This window comes from Clupea harengus, unplaced genomic scaffold, assembly GCF_900700415.2.
Source record: "Clupea harengus unplaced genomic scaffold, Ch_v2.0.2, whole genome shotgun sequence".
NCBI classification, from domain to species: Eukaryota; Metazoa; Chordata; class Actinopteri; order Clupeiformes; family Clupeidae; genus Clupea; species Clupea harengus.
The window spans coordinates 8,870-24,879 of record NW_024880026.1 but is presented as its reverse complement, the minus strand read 5'-3'; the positions used below and the strand labels follow the sequence as shown (position 1 = coordinate 24,879).

At 40.4% G+C, this 16,010-nt stretch overlaps 1 pseudogene; it reads left to right on the top strand.

Moving 5' to 3' along the window:
• Positions 1–366: 366 nt before the first annotated feature.
• On the top strand, positions 367–14,548 carry LOC122128542 (annotated as a pseudogene).
• The last annotated feature ends 1,462 nt before the right edge of the window (positions 14,549–16,010 follow it).

The following is a 16,010-nucleotide window of genomic DNA, read 5'->3' as shown; positions in this document are numbered from 1 at the left end:
AAGAGTGGGTGGTGGTTTATTACAGTTACCAGTGTAGGCAAAGTTGAAGGGTCTGAAGAGTATTAGTATACAGACTCAAGACTGTCCAGTTTGAGCTCCAACTGCTTCTGAGCTTTTGGCCACTTTTTCACGTAAACATAGTATACGAATGCATGTGGAAGTTATAACCCTTTTTCACATACACATAATATATGAATGCATGTGGAAGTTATAACCCTTTTTCACATAAACATAGTATATGAATGCATGTGGAAGTTATAAGAATGCTAATGTATTGAAACTGTATGCTACTGCTAATACTGCTAATGCTACTGGATGGAGAAAGATGAAAATCTCACCAAACCCTTTACTCTGGTACCTCCTTCAGTACGCCTGGTCTGAGATGATGAATGATGCCAGATTAGATGATCAACAGTGAGGGTTTTACGATACCAGCCCTCCCGTAAGGATGGAGGAAACAGCAGCCAAAACAAGTCTTTCAGAAGGAGGGAAGGTGAAGGAATCCTCTTCAAGGTAACTTTGATACAACTGCAGTGATATTCATTTGTAGACTTGTGTGTGTGTGTGTGTGTGTGTGTGTGTGTGTGTGTGTGTGTGTGTGTGTGTGTGTGTGTGTGTGTGTGTGTGTGTGTGTGTGTGTGTGTGTGTGTGTGTGTGTGTGTGTGTGTGCACATGTGCGGGTGTACACTCTAAACACTGAATGAATAGTCATAATAGTTAGAGGGCATCTTGGTGTGTGTGTGTGTGTGTGTGTGTGTGTGTGTGTGTGTACTCTCTAAACGCTGAATAGTCATAATAGTTACAGGGCATCTTGGGTTCACCTCTTTTCAGTAGAACTTACAACAGTAAGAACTGTTTTTAAAGCACGCTCACTTTAAAGTCAGCTCCCAGGCACAAGGCTAACTAATTAGAGACAATGAATTAAGATGACAGAATACGGGAGAGAGATTGGATAACAGTCTTTACCTCAACAGAGGCCTGTGCGATTTTCTGTGTCATCCATATAACACATTATCAAGAAGGTGAACATGCTGTGTGTTCTACTGACACAGGGACATTTAAAATGAGTTGCCATCATCAAACCCACTCCTCACTGTTCCATGATTGGTGCCTAGATTCTCATTTCTAAACTCTAATCCCCCTGAGAGGTCATAGCCAGACTAATACAGCAGATCAGCTCAAAGCTGTCAAATCTAAATCCCTCCTTTAAAAAGGGAAATTCTTTTACACTGACTGCCATTCCCTCTTTTCACTTTTATGAATAAACTCAAAACTCAAACTGCTTTCAGATAATAGCATGATTTATACTCATGGATTCTTTTGTTTTTCCAGTGACAATAGAAGACAATTAAAGTTTAGTTGAGATAATATGTTTAGATAACAGTTCCAAACGCACATCACAATTACTCATTTAGGAGATGCTTTTATCCAAAGAGACATACAGTATAGTTCAGGTAAACCATACTCTCCCTTTTATCCATAGAGACATACAGTTCAGGTAAACCCTGGAAAGTGGACTGAGCACAGGAACACACATTTGAAACACACATTTGAAACACAAATTTAAAACACATAATTAAAACACACATTTGAAATGCACATTTAACACACATATGAAACACACATTTGAAATGCACATTTAACACACATTTGAGATACACTGTGTGAATTCATAATGTTCTATACAGGAGCCTCATCCATCAGGAGAGACCTCCATCATCTGCGCCCACCTGTGTGTCCATGAAGAGTGACAGGTCAGAAGACCGTGACATCGACTTCCAACATGGAGATGTCACAGATGGATCAATGACTGGAGGGGTGAAAAGGTAAATTATCTCATCTTACAGCATGATGTAATGAAAGAGTGAATTTAGAGGATCAAGTGAAAAGAGGTCATAGACAGACTAACACAGCAGATCAGCTCAATGCTCAATGCTGTCGAATGGAATTCACTCCTAAAAAAGGAAATTCCTTCACATTGATTGCTATTCCTTCTTTTCACTTTCATTCATAAGTGAAATAAGCTCTAACTGCTTTAAGGTAATAGCCTGGTGTGTGCTCATGGATTATTTTGTTTGTCCAGTTAAAGTAGAAGACAATTAATGTTTAGTTGATGTGATATATTTAGATAACAGTTCCAAACGCACATCACAGTTATTCATTTAGGAGACACTTTTATTCAAAGAGACGACAGGGTGACAAGGGGAGACAGTGGTTCAGGTGGTAGAGGAGTCGTTCAGTCTGAAGGTTGCTAGTTCGATCCCATCTCCTCCTGACCATGTGTGGAAGTGTGTGATCCTGACTCCTCCTGACCATGGGTGGAAGTGTGTGTGATCCCATTTCCTCCTGACCATGTGTGTGGGTGTGATCCTGACTCCTCCTGACCATGTGTGTGGGTGTGAGTGTGTGTGTGATCCCATCTCCTCCTGACCATGTGTGTGGGTGTGAGTGTGTGTGTGATCCCATCTCCTCCTGACCATGTGTGGAAGTGTTCTTGAGCATGAAACTGAACCCCCAACCCCAGGTGCAGGTTGGCACTTTCTATGACAGGGTTAGGGTAGCCTAGCTGTGTGTGTGTGGATAGTTAGGTGTGTGTGTGGGTAGGTGTGTATGGATGGGTAGATGTGTGAGGTGTGTGAATGGATAGGTGTGTTTGAGTGTGTTGATGGGTAGGTATGTTGATGGGTAGGTGTGTGTATGGGTAGGTGTGTGTATGGATGTGTGAGGTGTGTTGATGGGTAGGTGTGTGTGAGTGTGTGGATGGGTAGATGTGTGGATGGGTAGGTGTGTGGATGTGTGTGAGGTGTGTGAATGGGTAGGTGTGTGGATGTGTGTGAGGTGTGTGGATGGGTAGGTGTGTGTGGATGGGTAGGTGTGTGTATGTGTGTGAGGTGTGTGGGTAGGTGTGTGGATGTGTGTAAGGTGTGTGGATGGGTAGGTGTGTGTATGTGTGTGACTTCCAGAATGCAGATTACACTGATGCATCAAGGTAAATCCAATCAAATAAACATGTATGATGGCTCATTCACACCTACAGGAAAATTATTAAGGTATTCTTTCATTTACACTCATGTTGATGACCTAAGCTGGGTCTTGTTTGCTGTATCAGAGAAGTACTTGGACACCACTGGATAGAGGGGCGAAGGCAATAATTATACAATAGAAGCCTATCAGACACCCCTTGCCATATGCTAGGAACAATATATAACACTTGTTGTCCTCAGAACCATAATAACAGCCAGTCAGGTTGTTGAGTTGAAACTCAATGAGACAATTCTCCCAATGCCTGTGTAGATACACGCCTGTAAATGTGTTGTGTAGATAAACGCCTGTAAATGTGTTGTGTAGATACACGCCAGTAAATATGTTGTGTAGATACACGCCTGTAAATGTGTTGTGTAGATACACGCCTATACATGTGTTGTGTAGAATGTGCCAACTCTATAGAACATCATGGATTCTAGGGTTAAATGAATCAGCACAGAGAATGTTGAGAGACTCATACAATTACATTTTTGAACAAGGCACCATACACAGCAGCACTGAATTAACATGGGGCTTGTTGTGCACCTAATGTATCCCACTTTCAGGCTTTAATGCTGTTATCCACTCAATGCTTTATACACAGAGGCCAGATGCAGGAATGGGACCCAGATGCTGTCAGTGACCCGTTTACCAAGTCTCAACAGGAGGACCTGAAACACATATTCCAGGTTTGGATGCAGTACTGCTATACTGAATATGCCCAGAGTTGACAATACTGATCATAACTAAAGTGGATGGGGAATTTCAGACTGCAGTGGATGTGTTGGACTGTAGCTGTTAGTTCACAGCAATAGAGACAAGTACACACAAGAGAGCATGCTGGGGGAGAGAATACAGTTCATATGCAGCAAACACAGACATACTCATCAATAATGATAATGAATACAGTTCATATGCAGCAAACACAGACATACTCATCAATAATGATAATGAATATTGCTGCAGTGATATGGGTTTAATATGATTTAACATTTGGTATTTGTATGTCTTTTGGATAGACATGTTAATATAAAATGATCCTTGTGTTAATTTCACAGAGCACTTATTGTATAGTCATGGCTCACATAAGGCTCTTATCCTTTCCCTATAAGAAGGGCTAAGACATTTTCTCCAAAGTTATTTGCTTAGATTATTTTAAATATTCTATATTTTTGATGGACTTCATGCATGGACATGTACTTAGGGTGACCAGACGTCCTCTTTTACCCGGACATGTCCTCTTTTCGAGACCTAAAAAATGCGTCCAGCAGGGATTCCAATATCGTCCGGGATTTTGCCTTGTCGGATATTTCACAAACTAGTTATTACGCCCCTTACAAGTTTTGGAAAGGGTATCTCCCTTACGTTACACCTTGTTGCGCGAGCTCTGACTGTAGAGAGAACTGTCAATGGTCGATAGCCTTCTCAGTGCTGGCAGATGTACGATAATTATCCTCTAAATACGATCATTCTGAGCCTTTGGTAAATGACGTCGCGGGGAGAGGGGGCGGGGTCATCTGCATGTCTGCATTTGAAAAAGCTGTCAAAACTTCGTTGCGGGGGAGGGGGCGGGGTCCGGCATGCTACACTACCTCCTCAGTGTTGCCAGATGTACGATAATTAACCTCAAAATCCGATCATTTTGAGCCTTTGGTACGATACTTTGCCATTTCCAATCTGGCAACACTAAGCACCCCTGCCGCCTCCACTAGTTGCACTGTTTACAACAACACATGACATAAAACTTTGTGGCGGGGGAGGGGGCACTGCATTTAATCTGCATGTGAAAAGAAAAAGATGTCGAAACTTCATCTCGGGGGAGGGGGCGGGGTCATCTGCATGTGAAAAAGATGCTATACACTACCCCGCCCCCTCCCCCGCGACGAAGTGTCCTCTTTTTCACAAACTCAAATCTGGTCACCCTACATGTACTGCCTTGTAATGCTTTTGAATCTCATTACTTCCTCCCAAGATTCACCTGACTAGAATCAGGCTTGTACATTCAGGCAGCATGTCTCTACTACAAGTCAATCTGTAGAGTATTGGCAGCAGTTAAAGCAGACTTATCTCACAGTAAACCCAATGGCTACTGCTACAGCATGTCTCCACTACAAGTCAATCTGTAGAGTATAAACAGCAGTTAAAGCAGACTTATATCACAGTAATGGCTACTGCTACATCATGTCTCTACTACAAGTCAATCTGTAGAGTAGAAGCAGCAGTTAAAGCAGACTTATCTCACAGTAAACCCAATAGTTACTGCTACATCATAGCCTAGATCAATCCCAGTGAAGAGTGAACTAAGTGAAAAGCTGCATCACTTTTCTACAGATGCCTTCTAACATTGTAGCAACACTACAAAAGAGCAGTGTTGTATAATTGATCATGCTGAGTATCATTAAGTACTAGCATATTGATACTTTGCACAATAACACTTTAGTTGAAGGGTAACTAAATGAGAAAAGATTTTAAATCACTTTCATAAACATTTAAAACATGTTTAAAAAGCAACATATGTGTTTATGAAGAGCATATGTCAGTATTCACTAGGTGACATAACATCTTCCATAACATAAACAACATATTGACACAAACAATGCTTGTGTCATGGATAAACTATGTGTGATGATTAACTGTGTACTATGATAAACCCATAACATGAGTAGTTCTTGCTGTCATATTTTTCCCCAAGTCAATACAGTGTAATTTCTTCCATTATAAACATTTTATCAGTTGATGATTACTGATATAAGGTCTTAAAAAACACATTATTCAGTGTTTATGAATGAGTTCTAAAATGCTTATTAGGGCACCTTTTAACTAAAGTGCTACCATTAAGGTTGAGATAAACACAAGTACAGTCTGTAAATGTTCTGGTACTATGGTTCTATGGCATAATGACCATTTAACAAGATTCATGCAATGCAAAGTGTGACCAAATATTTGTACTTAAGGTGTTAGAGGAGAAGATCATCACCTTTGTGAAGAATGAGCTGAAGAGATTCAAGAGGATGCTGAGTCCAGATTACCAAGAGAACTTTGAGAGTAAAGAGGATGATGAGAGTGATGCCAGAGAAGGGGCTCTGAAGATGGCACTGCACTTCCTTAAGAATATGAAGCTGAAAGATCTCGCTGACAAACTGCAACAAAGTAAGAATTCTTCCTTCTCTTGCATTTGTATTTATTTGCATCAATAAGCAACAAAGTAATTAGTACATTTTGGTGTCAGTGGCTTACAAAACATTATTATGTTTAAATTTGTTGTGAAATAGATGAGCTGGATGTAGTTTGTCAGACTGAGCTGAAAAGAAATCTCAAGAACAAGTACCAGAGTGTTTGTGAAGGAATACGCAAGCAAGGAGACTCTGCTCTTCTAGACAAGGTCTACACAGAGGTCTACATCACAGAGGGAGGAAGTGGAAAAGTAAATGAAGAGCATGAAGTCAGACAGATTGAGTCAAGATCCAAGAGACCAGCTGGACAGGAGACATCAATCAAATGCAGTGACATCTTTAAACCCTTACCTGGCCAAGACAAACCAATCAGAAGTGTCGTCACAAAAGGAGTTGCTGGCATTGGTAAAACCGTCTCAGTTCAGAAGTTCATCCTGGACTGGGCAGAGGGAAAAGAAAACCAGGATATCCACTTCATATTTCCATTACTGTTTAGGGAGCTCAACCTCATGAGAGAAAAACAGCTCTCTTTGATGGATCTCCTCCACCACTTCTTCACAGAAAATAAAGCAGTCAACTTTTCCCAGCCAAGGGAAAGTGCAAAGTGTTGTTCATCTGTGATGGTCTGGATGAATGTCGACTCCAACTAGACTTTCAGAATAATGAAAGTTTGACTGATGTGACAGAGGTCACCTCATTGGACGTACTCCTGACAAATGTCATCAAGGGTAATCTGCTCCCCTCTGCTTTACTTTGGATTACCTCTCGACCAGCAGCAGCCAATAAAATCCCGCCTGAGTGTGTGGACCGGGTCACAGAGGTACAAGGGTTCAATGACCCACAGAAGGAGGAGTACTTCAGGAAGAGGATCAGTGATCAGAATCTTGCCAGCAAGTCATCTCTCACATCAAATTATCAAGGAGCCTCCACATTATGTGCCACATACCAGTGTTCTGCTGGATTGCTGCTACTGTTCTTGCGGTGATTCTTGGCTCTTCAGGAGGTGGACAGATTCCAAAGACTTTGACAGAGATGTATACCTATTTCCTTATTTTTCAAACCAAACAGAGGAGCAGCAAGTTTGAAAATGTGCATGACCTTGATCCACAGTGGAACCAGGAAGTTATCCTTGATCTTGGAAAGTTGGCTTATGAACAGTTAGAGAAGGGTAATCTGATTTTCTATGAAGAAGACCTGGGAGAGTCTGGCATTGATGTCAGAGAGGCAGCAGTATGCTCTGGCATCTGCTCCCAGATCTTTAGAGAAGAATCAGGGCTTTATCAAGGAAAGGTTTTCTGCTTCGTGCATTTAAGTGTCCAGGAGTATCTTGCAGCTTTGTATGTGTTTTTGATGATGGCAGTTAAAGGGAAAGACATAATATCCAGACACCAAGCTCCTGAAAAATCCATTAATCTTTGGAAAAGGATATTGAATGTGTCTCCTTCAATAGAGGAATCCATGATCATCTTACACAAGAGTGCTGTGGACAAAGCTTTGGAGCATGAAGATGGACGCTTTGACCTATTCCTCCGTTTCCTTCTTGGCCTCTCTCTGGAGTCTAACCAGACTCTCCTGCATGGCCTACTACAGAGGGGACAAAATCAGATGGGCAATGAAGAAACAATCAGTTACATTAAGGAAAAGATCAGGGAGGTTTCCTTCATCAGAAAGGGTCATCAACCTCTTCCACTGTCTGAATGAACTCAATGATCACTCCTTAGTGGAAGAGGTCCAGAGGTTGCTGAGTGCTGGGACACTTTCTGGAGCTAAACTCTCACCTGCCCAGTGGTCAGCTCTAGTGTTTGTGCTGCTGACATCAGAACAGAAGCTGGATGAGTTTGACTTGAAGAAGTACATCAGATCTGATGAAGGTTTCCTAAGGCTACAGCCAGTAGTGGAGGAATCTAAAAAGGCTCAGTAAGTATGATGGCAGTCTGTATTCTCAAGATAGGAGGGGTTAATGACTCTAGCTGTGTTTCCATCTAACTTTTTAATGCACATTTTGACCATTTGAATATAAACCCTGACGAGAAACACTTCAAATTCGTATAAAATCTTCTAATGCAAATAAACATGTGATTGACTAGAGGGGGTGGATTATCTCACTATTGGCATAGGGTATAATGTGACTAAGTTTGAATGAAATGGGCTTTTGTTGCAATTTAATCATATTTTCCCATTAAAGTTGCCCTGAGAACTGTTTTGATCCCACAGCTTTTCACAACTCCTCCATTGATAGAGTGTCCATTTTCAATTCTGATATGTGGAGAAACATTTAGTCTGATTTTTTATTGGTTTAGAAGCACAACACTAATATACAGACAGCAGCATTGTCCTTTTGATTGAGCTTATAGTCACTGGTGGCTGTTTTCCCCTTAAGGCTCAATAGCTGTGGGCTCACTGAAAGGAGCTGTACAGCACTGGCATGTATCCTCAGCAAACCATCTTCAAAACTGAAAAATGTGGATCTCAGTGACAACAGTATTGGAGATATTGGGGTCCAAGAACTCTGTAATGGACTAAAGAACTCAAACTGTGCACTGGAGACATTCAGGTAAGACATTTTGATACTTCAGCTTTCCCTAATAATGAGTTTTGGGAGACATTTTGTACATTTTTTTATTCTTGATCAAATATCCCCATTGTTATAGACAGTATTTCTCATATACTTTTTCAAATGTTCATGTAAGTTTCAGACACACTTAGACTTGAAGATCCGCCCTTTCAATGATAAAAGTTCACTGAACGAACTGCAGAAGTTGTCTCAGTTTATGAAACTAATATCAAGTACATTTTGGAACAAAGCTCAACGCTCAGATAAAAATTGTATCAGAAAACCACAAGATCACATTGAAAATCTGGAGGACTCAGACATGTTTATATCTGAGTATATGTTTCAAAATCATTTTATTCAGGTAATTAACAATGGGACCTTGACCATAGCACCATGCATTTAAAACCGTGAACTGCATTTTGGGCGGTAATACCACCTCAGTGTGCATTATTTTCAACCTTTCAAATGCTCTGTCATCCAATATACCTCACGTCGTAAACTGCCGATTCCTTCAATTTGGCTACAATAATGGTCTTACTTTAAATGCACTGTACATTTGTGTTGTGTTTTTCTTGACAAAATGTTGACTAAATTATCACTTTAGACTCTCAGACTGCAGTATCACAGAGGAGGGCTATGCTAGTCTGGCTTCAGCCTTGAGGTTAAATCCCAATCATCTCAGAGAGCTGGATCTCAGAGGAAATGATCCAGGGGAATCAGGAGTGAAACTGCTTTTAGACCTAAAGGAGGACCCGCAGTGTAAACTGACAAATGTCTGGTAAGTATATTCCAAGAAGAAGACTGGAGACTTCTGTTGTGTTTCACATATTTTCCAAGGCCTCACGTGGACATATTTGTTGACGCTACTGAAGTTTAAAACTGGGTTGGGGGCATTGCAACGACCATAGATGAATATTATATTTAAAGGCACCAAATGAGCTAAGCTCCTGCAGAGAAAACTGAACCTGCAAGATGTAGAGCTGCTGCACCAAGTCAAGCTTAAATAGTCGTAACCCAAAAGTGGGCAGCAATGCATCTTTTCCTCTGGAATAAAAACATGTGGCTGCTCATCTACGTCTTTCTTAATTGCTGTAATTGGCTGACTTGAATCATTGTCATTGGCTGATAAAGAATGACTTCATTGCCACATTCACTATTTACTCAACCCATCTATGCTTGACTGCGCCCTGTTTTGTGTTAATGAAATTAGCAGATATAGGTATTCCTCCCCACCTATTCTCACTGCACGGTTGCTGATGCGTGATGGCTGTTCATTGTGCTTGTTGTCCTTTCAGTTTAGGGCCCAATATGTTTATTGTCTCTATTTGTACAGGTTCCTGAATGGGAGTGCTGCTGAGGAAGCATGTGCTGCTGTGGCTTCAGCTGTGGGTTCAAACCCCTTACTCATGACTCACCTGGATCTGAGTAAGCTCATACCAGAAGCCTTGGGAGTGACTCAGCTGTGTGCTTTACTGGAGGATTCCCACTGCAGACTGCAGAAACTGAGGTTAGTGGATGCTGTTACATTCTGTTCAATCAACAAACATTAGCTGCATTCTTCTCTTTTGGAGGATAACCAAATGTAAACTGACCTAATTGGGCAGTAGCTTTTCCTGTTTCCTATCCTGTGTTATTCTCTATGGAAGTCTAGTGAAGTCTTTTGAACGACTTAAAGGTGCTTTCTATGTGCAATGAATCCAAAGTATTTCCTAAGTGACAAATTCATCCCCTATCCCCTTCTTAAGCTGCTTTAAGCTTAACATTAGATGTACATTTAAGTTTTCATTTTCAAAACTGTCATTGTTGCTTCTAAAGGGGATTGGACACATGTTGTGGAGTACAGTAGTGTGTACATGCAGATCAGAGTGGGGACATGTCTGAAGGGGATGGGACACATGTTGTGGAGTACAGTAGTGTGTACCTTACATGCAGATCAGAGTGGGGACATGTCTGAAGGGGATGGGACACATGTTGTGGAGTACATTAGTGTGTATCTTACATGCAGATCAGAGTGGGGACATGTCTGAAGGGGATGGCACACATGTTGTGGAGTACAGTACATGCAGATCCAGTGTGGGGACATGTCTGAAGGGGAGTGAGGCACTGTTGTGGAGTACATAGTGTGTATCTTACATGGCAGAATCAGAGTGGTGACATGTCTGAAGGGGATGGGACACATGTTGTGGAGTACAAGTAGTGTGTATCTTACATGCAGATCAGAGTGGGACATGTCTGAAGGGGATGAGACACATTGTGTGGGACAGTAGTGTGTACCTTACATGCCAGATCAGAAGTGGGAATTATGGGGGCGCCGTTTGTAAAATGATGCACGTTCGAAAATGCTGCTCAGATTTGGTACTTTTAGCATATCATATGGAAAAAAAAGCACACAATATTCAAATGTCACTTTTTTCAAGCATTTAGAGAGAAATTCATGTAATTCATGCGATAACTTTTTCCAAGGATCATTTTGCGAGTAACACAAAAGTTTGTTTAATAATGATAAAATCTTTCATCTAAAGTTATGTAAATGTTAAATGTTAAACGTAAATGTTCAGATGTTATATATAAATGTTAAATATAAGTGTTAAAAGTAAATGTTAAATGTAAATACAAATATCAAATGCTAAATGTAAATGTTAAATGTAAATGTAAATGTAAATGTGAATGTTAAATGTAAATGTTCAGTCTACATGTCAGACTTGACGACAGAACATTACAATATTTACGGTTATTCATAGCTTTCAGTCACACTACAAGGGATACCTTGCGGGCAAAAGCGAAGATGTCGACCAACAGTGGACATCTTCGAGCAGTGCAGCCTACTCAATTACGATCGCCATCAAACACAGATCATACCACAATAGCCAGACAGAGATATCTAGAAAAAAATTACATTTTGGGAACCTGTGATCCCTTTACTGCACCCGCTGATATCCTTATTTCTATAACGTCGTTGAAGTCCTTGCCTGAGCTCCAGTTTGGAGATATTTACATCTATCTAATAGAAAATCCGTCCCCCTACACACCTCAAAAACTGAAAGCCTACCAAAAGCACAGATAGTAATTTAATTTTCAGAAGGGGATGGGTTCATAACGATGTCGTCTGGAAGGTGAAAACTAATAAACATCTTCATTATCAGAGCAAAGATGATTGCCATTTAATAGCTAGCTACCAGCTAGCGAGCTACATGCTGTTAGCTAGCAGCCTTTAGCCTACCCAACACTGTTCTTTATCATTTGACACAATTTCCTGGTTAACACAAGTACAACCACCTGGTCTGGCGAATGACAACTGAAATTATCTTCCCAAGTATTTTCTACTGGCATTGTAGTATTACCAGTTGGATGACAAAATACAGTAGCCTAGCCTATTTGCTTAGGTACTTGTCGCAATCTCAGAGCAGAAACCGGGTAATGCAATTTTAATCGTGTTGATGCTTTGTTTCTTGACTTTATTTCTTGATCTATTCCCGTTTTAGGTAGTTATTCTGATAAATGAGGCGACCAAAACAGGGTTACTGCTTTTATTGAGAGCTCCAAAAATAAGGCTTCTTTACTGCCCGCCTGAGAAAAGTTGACCCAGGAAGACGTCTACAATCAGCTGGAAACAGCCCGGGCTTGTCTCCTCGCCGATTTGAAACAGCAACCGAAGCAACAAACTGTCTGGCATTTTACTACCTATGTCAGACAATTTTAAGCGGAGATATTAAATAATCTTGAATGAAAGATGGTCAGTTCTGTATTAAATTCCAGTGGGTAGACAACTGTGGAGTGTATTCTTGCCCTCAAGCTGGTAATTCTGACGTGACGTGAAACTAAAAAAGCCAATTTACCGTAAAATATTGTAGGTATCAGTCTTCAAATCTGACCATGTAGACCTGAACATTAACATTAACATTTACATTTCAATTCAATTCAATTCAATTTTTATTTATATAGCGCCATAAACAATACAATTGTCTCTAGGCGCTTACAGAGCCCAGAGCCTGAACCCCCTTAGTGCAAGCACAATGGCAACACGGGCAAGAAAAAAACTCCTGTTAGTCAGGAAGGAACCCTTAGCAGAACCACGGCACATAAGGGGGACCCATCTGCTTGAGGTCGGCCGGGTGGAGATAGGAAAGGGAGGGGATGGGGGAGGGTTGTGTGGCAAGAAGGGGATGACGGAAACAACAGGTGTTGTACATATCCTGCATTTGGTAGGTGTACATAATATATATACAGACATCGGTGGTAAATACATGATACAAACCAAGACCCAGTTTAGTCGGCTATACACTGTGCTCAAAGGTTTACTTGTACAGGGGTAAGGGGAGTAGGAACAGAGAAAACATGTTGATGGTGGCAATATTATATATGTATATAAATGCTAGCATAGGGTATGAGGTAGAGTAAGTGTACGGACAGTGCGGTGGCGGTGGTGCAATTTACATTTAACATTTACATTTAGCATTTACATTTAACATTTACATATTAACACTTGTATATTTAACATTTATATTATCACATCTGAAACATTCGTTTATATTTAACATTTACATTTAACATTTACACATTTATATTTAACATTTACATTTAGATGAACATTTATATTATTCAACAACTTTGTGTTACTGCCCAAACATATATCCTTACATGAATATCTCTCTAAATGTTTGAAAAAGTGACATTGAATATTGTTGTGCTTTTTCCCCCATATGATAATGCTAAATGTACCAAAACTGAGCAGGGTTTTAGAACGTGCAACATTTTACAAACGGCGCCCCATAGGACATGTCTGTCCAATTCTGTCTTTGCATTGGGAACGACATAAAAAAAATTCTCTCTCATTCTGTGTGTATATATATGTAAATACGCAAATAAAAGTCCTGAAAATTGTGACTATTAAGATTAGATTTTTTAGATTTGTTTTTTAGATTCAACTTATTGTCATTGCACAGAGTACAAGTACTGAGCGCAACGAAATCGAGTTTAGCATCCAACCAGAAGTGCAAAATAGCAAAAGTGGCAGAGTATGTGCATATGTAAAGTGTAATAAGTGATAAATAGATATGTACAGTAAGAAATAGATATGCAATATGAACAGTAATTGGGACAAGGAAATAGCAGCAATTGAAGTTAGAAGTTAGGTATGATAAGTATATGTAAAGTGCAGGGTGTAAGTATTAGTGGTGGTAATAAGTGAAATGAAGTGAAAGAGTATTAGTAATATTATATTTAAGAGTAATGTATGGTATAAGTACGATTAATACAGTATAAGTGGTAAAAAAAACATTCTGGTGCAAATGTTCAGTGGCTGGAGGAGGGTGTGGCAGTCAAAGCCAGGGTGGGAAGAGGGAAGTACAGTGCAAATGTTCAGTGGCTGGAGGAGGTGTGTGTGGGGTGGGGGCAGAGTTCAGGTAGAGTGACAGCCGCAGGGATGAAAGCTGTTCCCTGAACCTGCTGGTCCGGGAACGGGAGCACCCCTGTAGCGCCTCCCAGAGGGGAGGAGGGCAAACAGGTCTGGGCTGGGGGTGAGAGCTGTCCTTTTCGATGCTGCCGTGCCCTCCGCAGACATCTCTTGCTCTGACAGCTCACATGGTTGGGAGTGAGGAACCAGTGATGCGTTGGGCAGTTTTCACCACCCTCTGCAGTGATTTACGGTCCCGTCACTGTCTGCTATATTAAGTGCTTCATTTAAGTGCTAATGGAAGTGCCAACAGTAAACTGAGATGAAAAATGCCCTTCTCATTCTCTCTACAGCCTGTCAAACTGCAGTATTACAGAAGAGGGCTTCAGTTCTCTTGCATCAGCACTGAGATCAAACCCCTCACACATCAGAGGGCTGTGGCTGGAAGGGAGTAAAGCAGGAGACTCAGGAGTGAAGCATCTTTCTTCTCTTCTGGAGGATCCCAACTGTAAACTGGAGAAACTAGAGTGAGTATCACAAGACCAAATACTGAGTTGATATCAGTGAATTTGACAGTGATGGTGAACTGTGATGATCTTCACATGTAAAGGGTCACTATTAATTCAGCAGTAAACACTTCATATCACTCTCCTTTTCCATCTTCATCACACACAAACACACACACACAAACAGATACGAACATAAACATATACATACAAACCTATCAATTCTTGATAAAATATACATTAGTAAAAAGTATCCCCAGACAGAGAAACAGTATTTCTTACACAATTTTTCCAAATCCTATAAAGTTTCCGACATACATGGACTGGAAAGCTCAGATGAAAATAAAATGTTTAGAGTATCAGAAAACAACAAGATCACAAACTGTTTCATGGAAAATCTGGATGACTCAGACCTGTTTATATCTGAGTATATGTTTCAAAATAATCGTATTCAGTTAATTAACGATGGGACCTTGCCCATAGCACCATGAGTTTAGAACTGGGATCTATGTTTTGGGCAGTAATACTGACTCAGAGCATTTGAAAGGTTGAAAATAATGCACTCTGCCATCAAATACACCTCATGTAGTAAACTGCTGACCCCTCAATTTGGCTACAAAAATGGTCTTACTTTAAATGCACTGTAAATGTCTTGTTGTGTTTGCCTTGACCAAATTATGTCTACATTTTCACTTTAGACTCTCAGACTGCAGTATCACAGAGGAGGGCTATGCTAGTCTGGCTTCAGCCTTGAGGTTAAATCCCAATCATCTCAGAGAGCTGGATCTCAGAGGAAATGATCCAGGGGAATCAGGAGTCAAACTGCTTTTCGACCTAAAGGAGGACCCGCAGTGTAAACTGACAAATCTCAGGTAAATGTATATCAAGAATATTACACAGCTGTTCTGTTTTTCAAAGAGTTCAAATCCTGCACATGGACATACAAGGTGTGGGTTTTAAATAATGAGACTGTTATTACGAGTATACACAGTGCATCCGGAAAGTATTCACAGCGCTTCACTTTTTTCACATTTTGTTATATTACAGCCTTATGCTAAAATTATTTAAAGTCATTTTTTCCCTCAAATCTACACTCAATACCCCATAATTATTTTTTTGCAAATGTATCAAAAATAAAGAACGAAAATATAACACATACATAAGTATTCACAGCCTTTGCTGAATACTTTGTTGAAGCACCTTTGGCAGCAATTACAACCTCAAGTCTTTTTGAGTATGATGCTACAAGCTTGTGATAGTATTCATTTTATACCATATATTTGGAGACCCAGTCTTAGTTATGATCAGTCAGGAAACAGGTTTAATCTTGTACAATGGTGGCCATTCCAAGGGAGACAAAG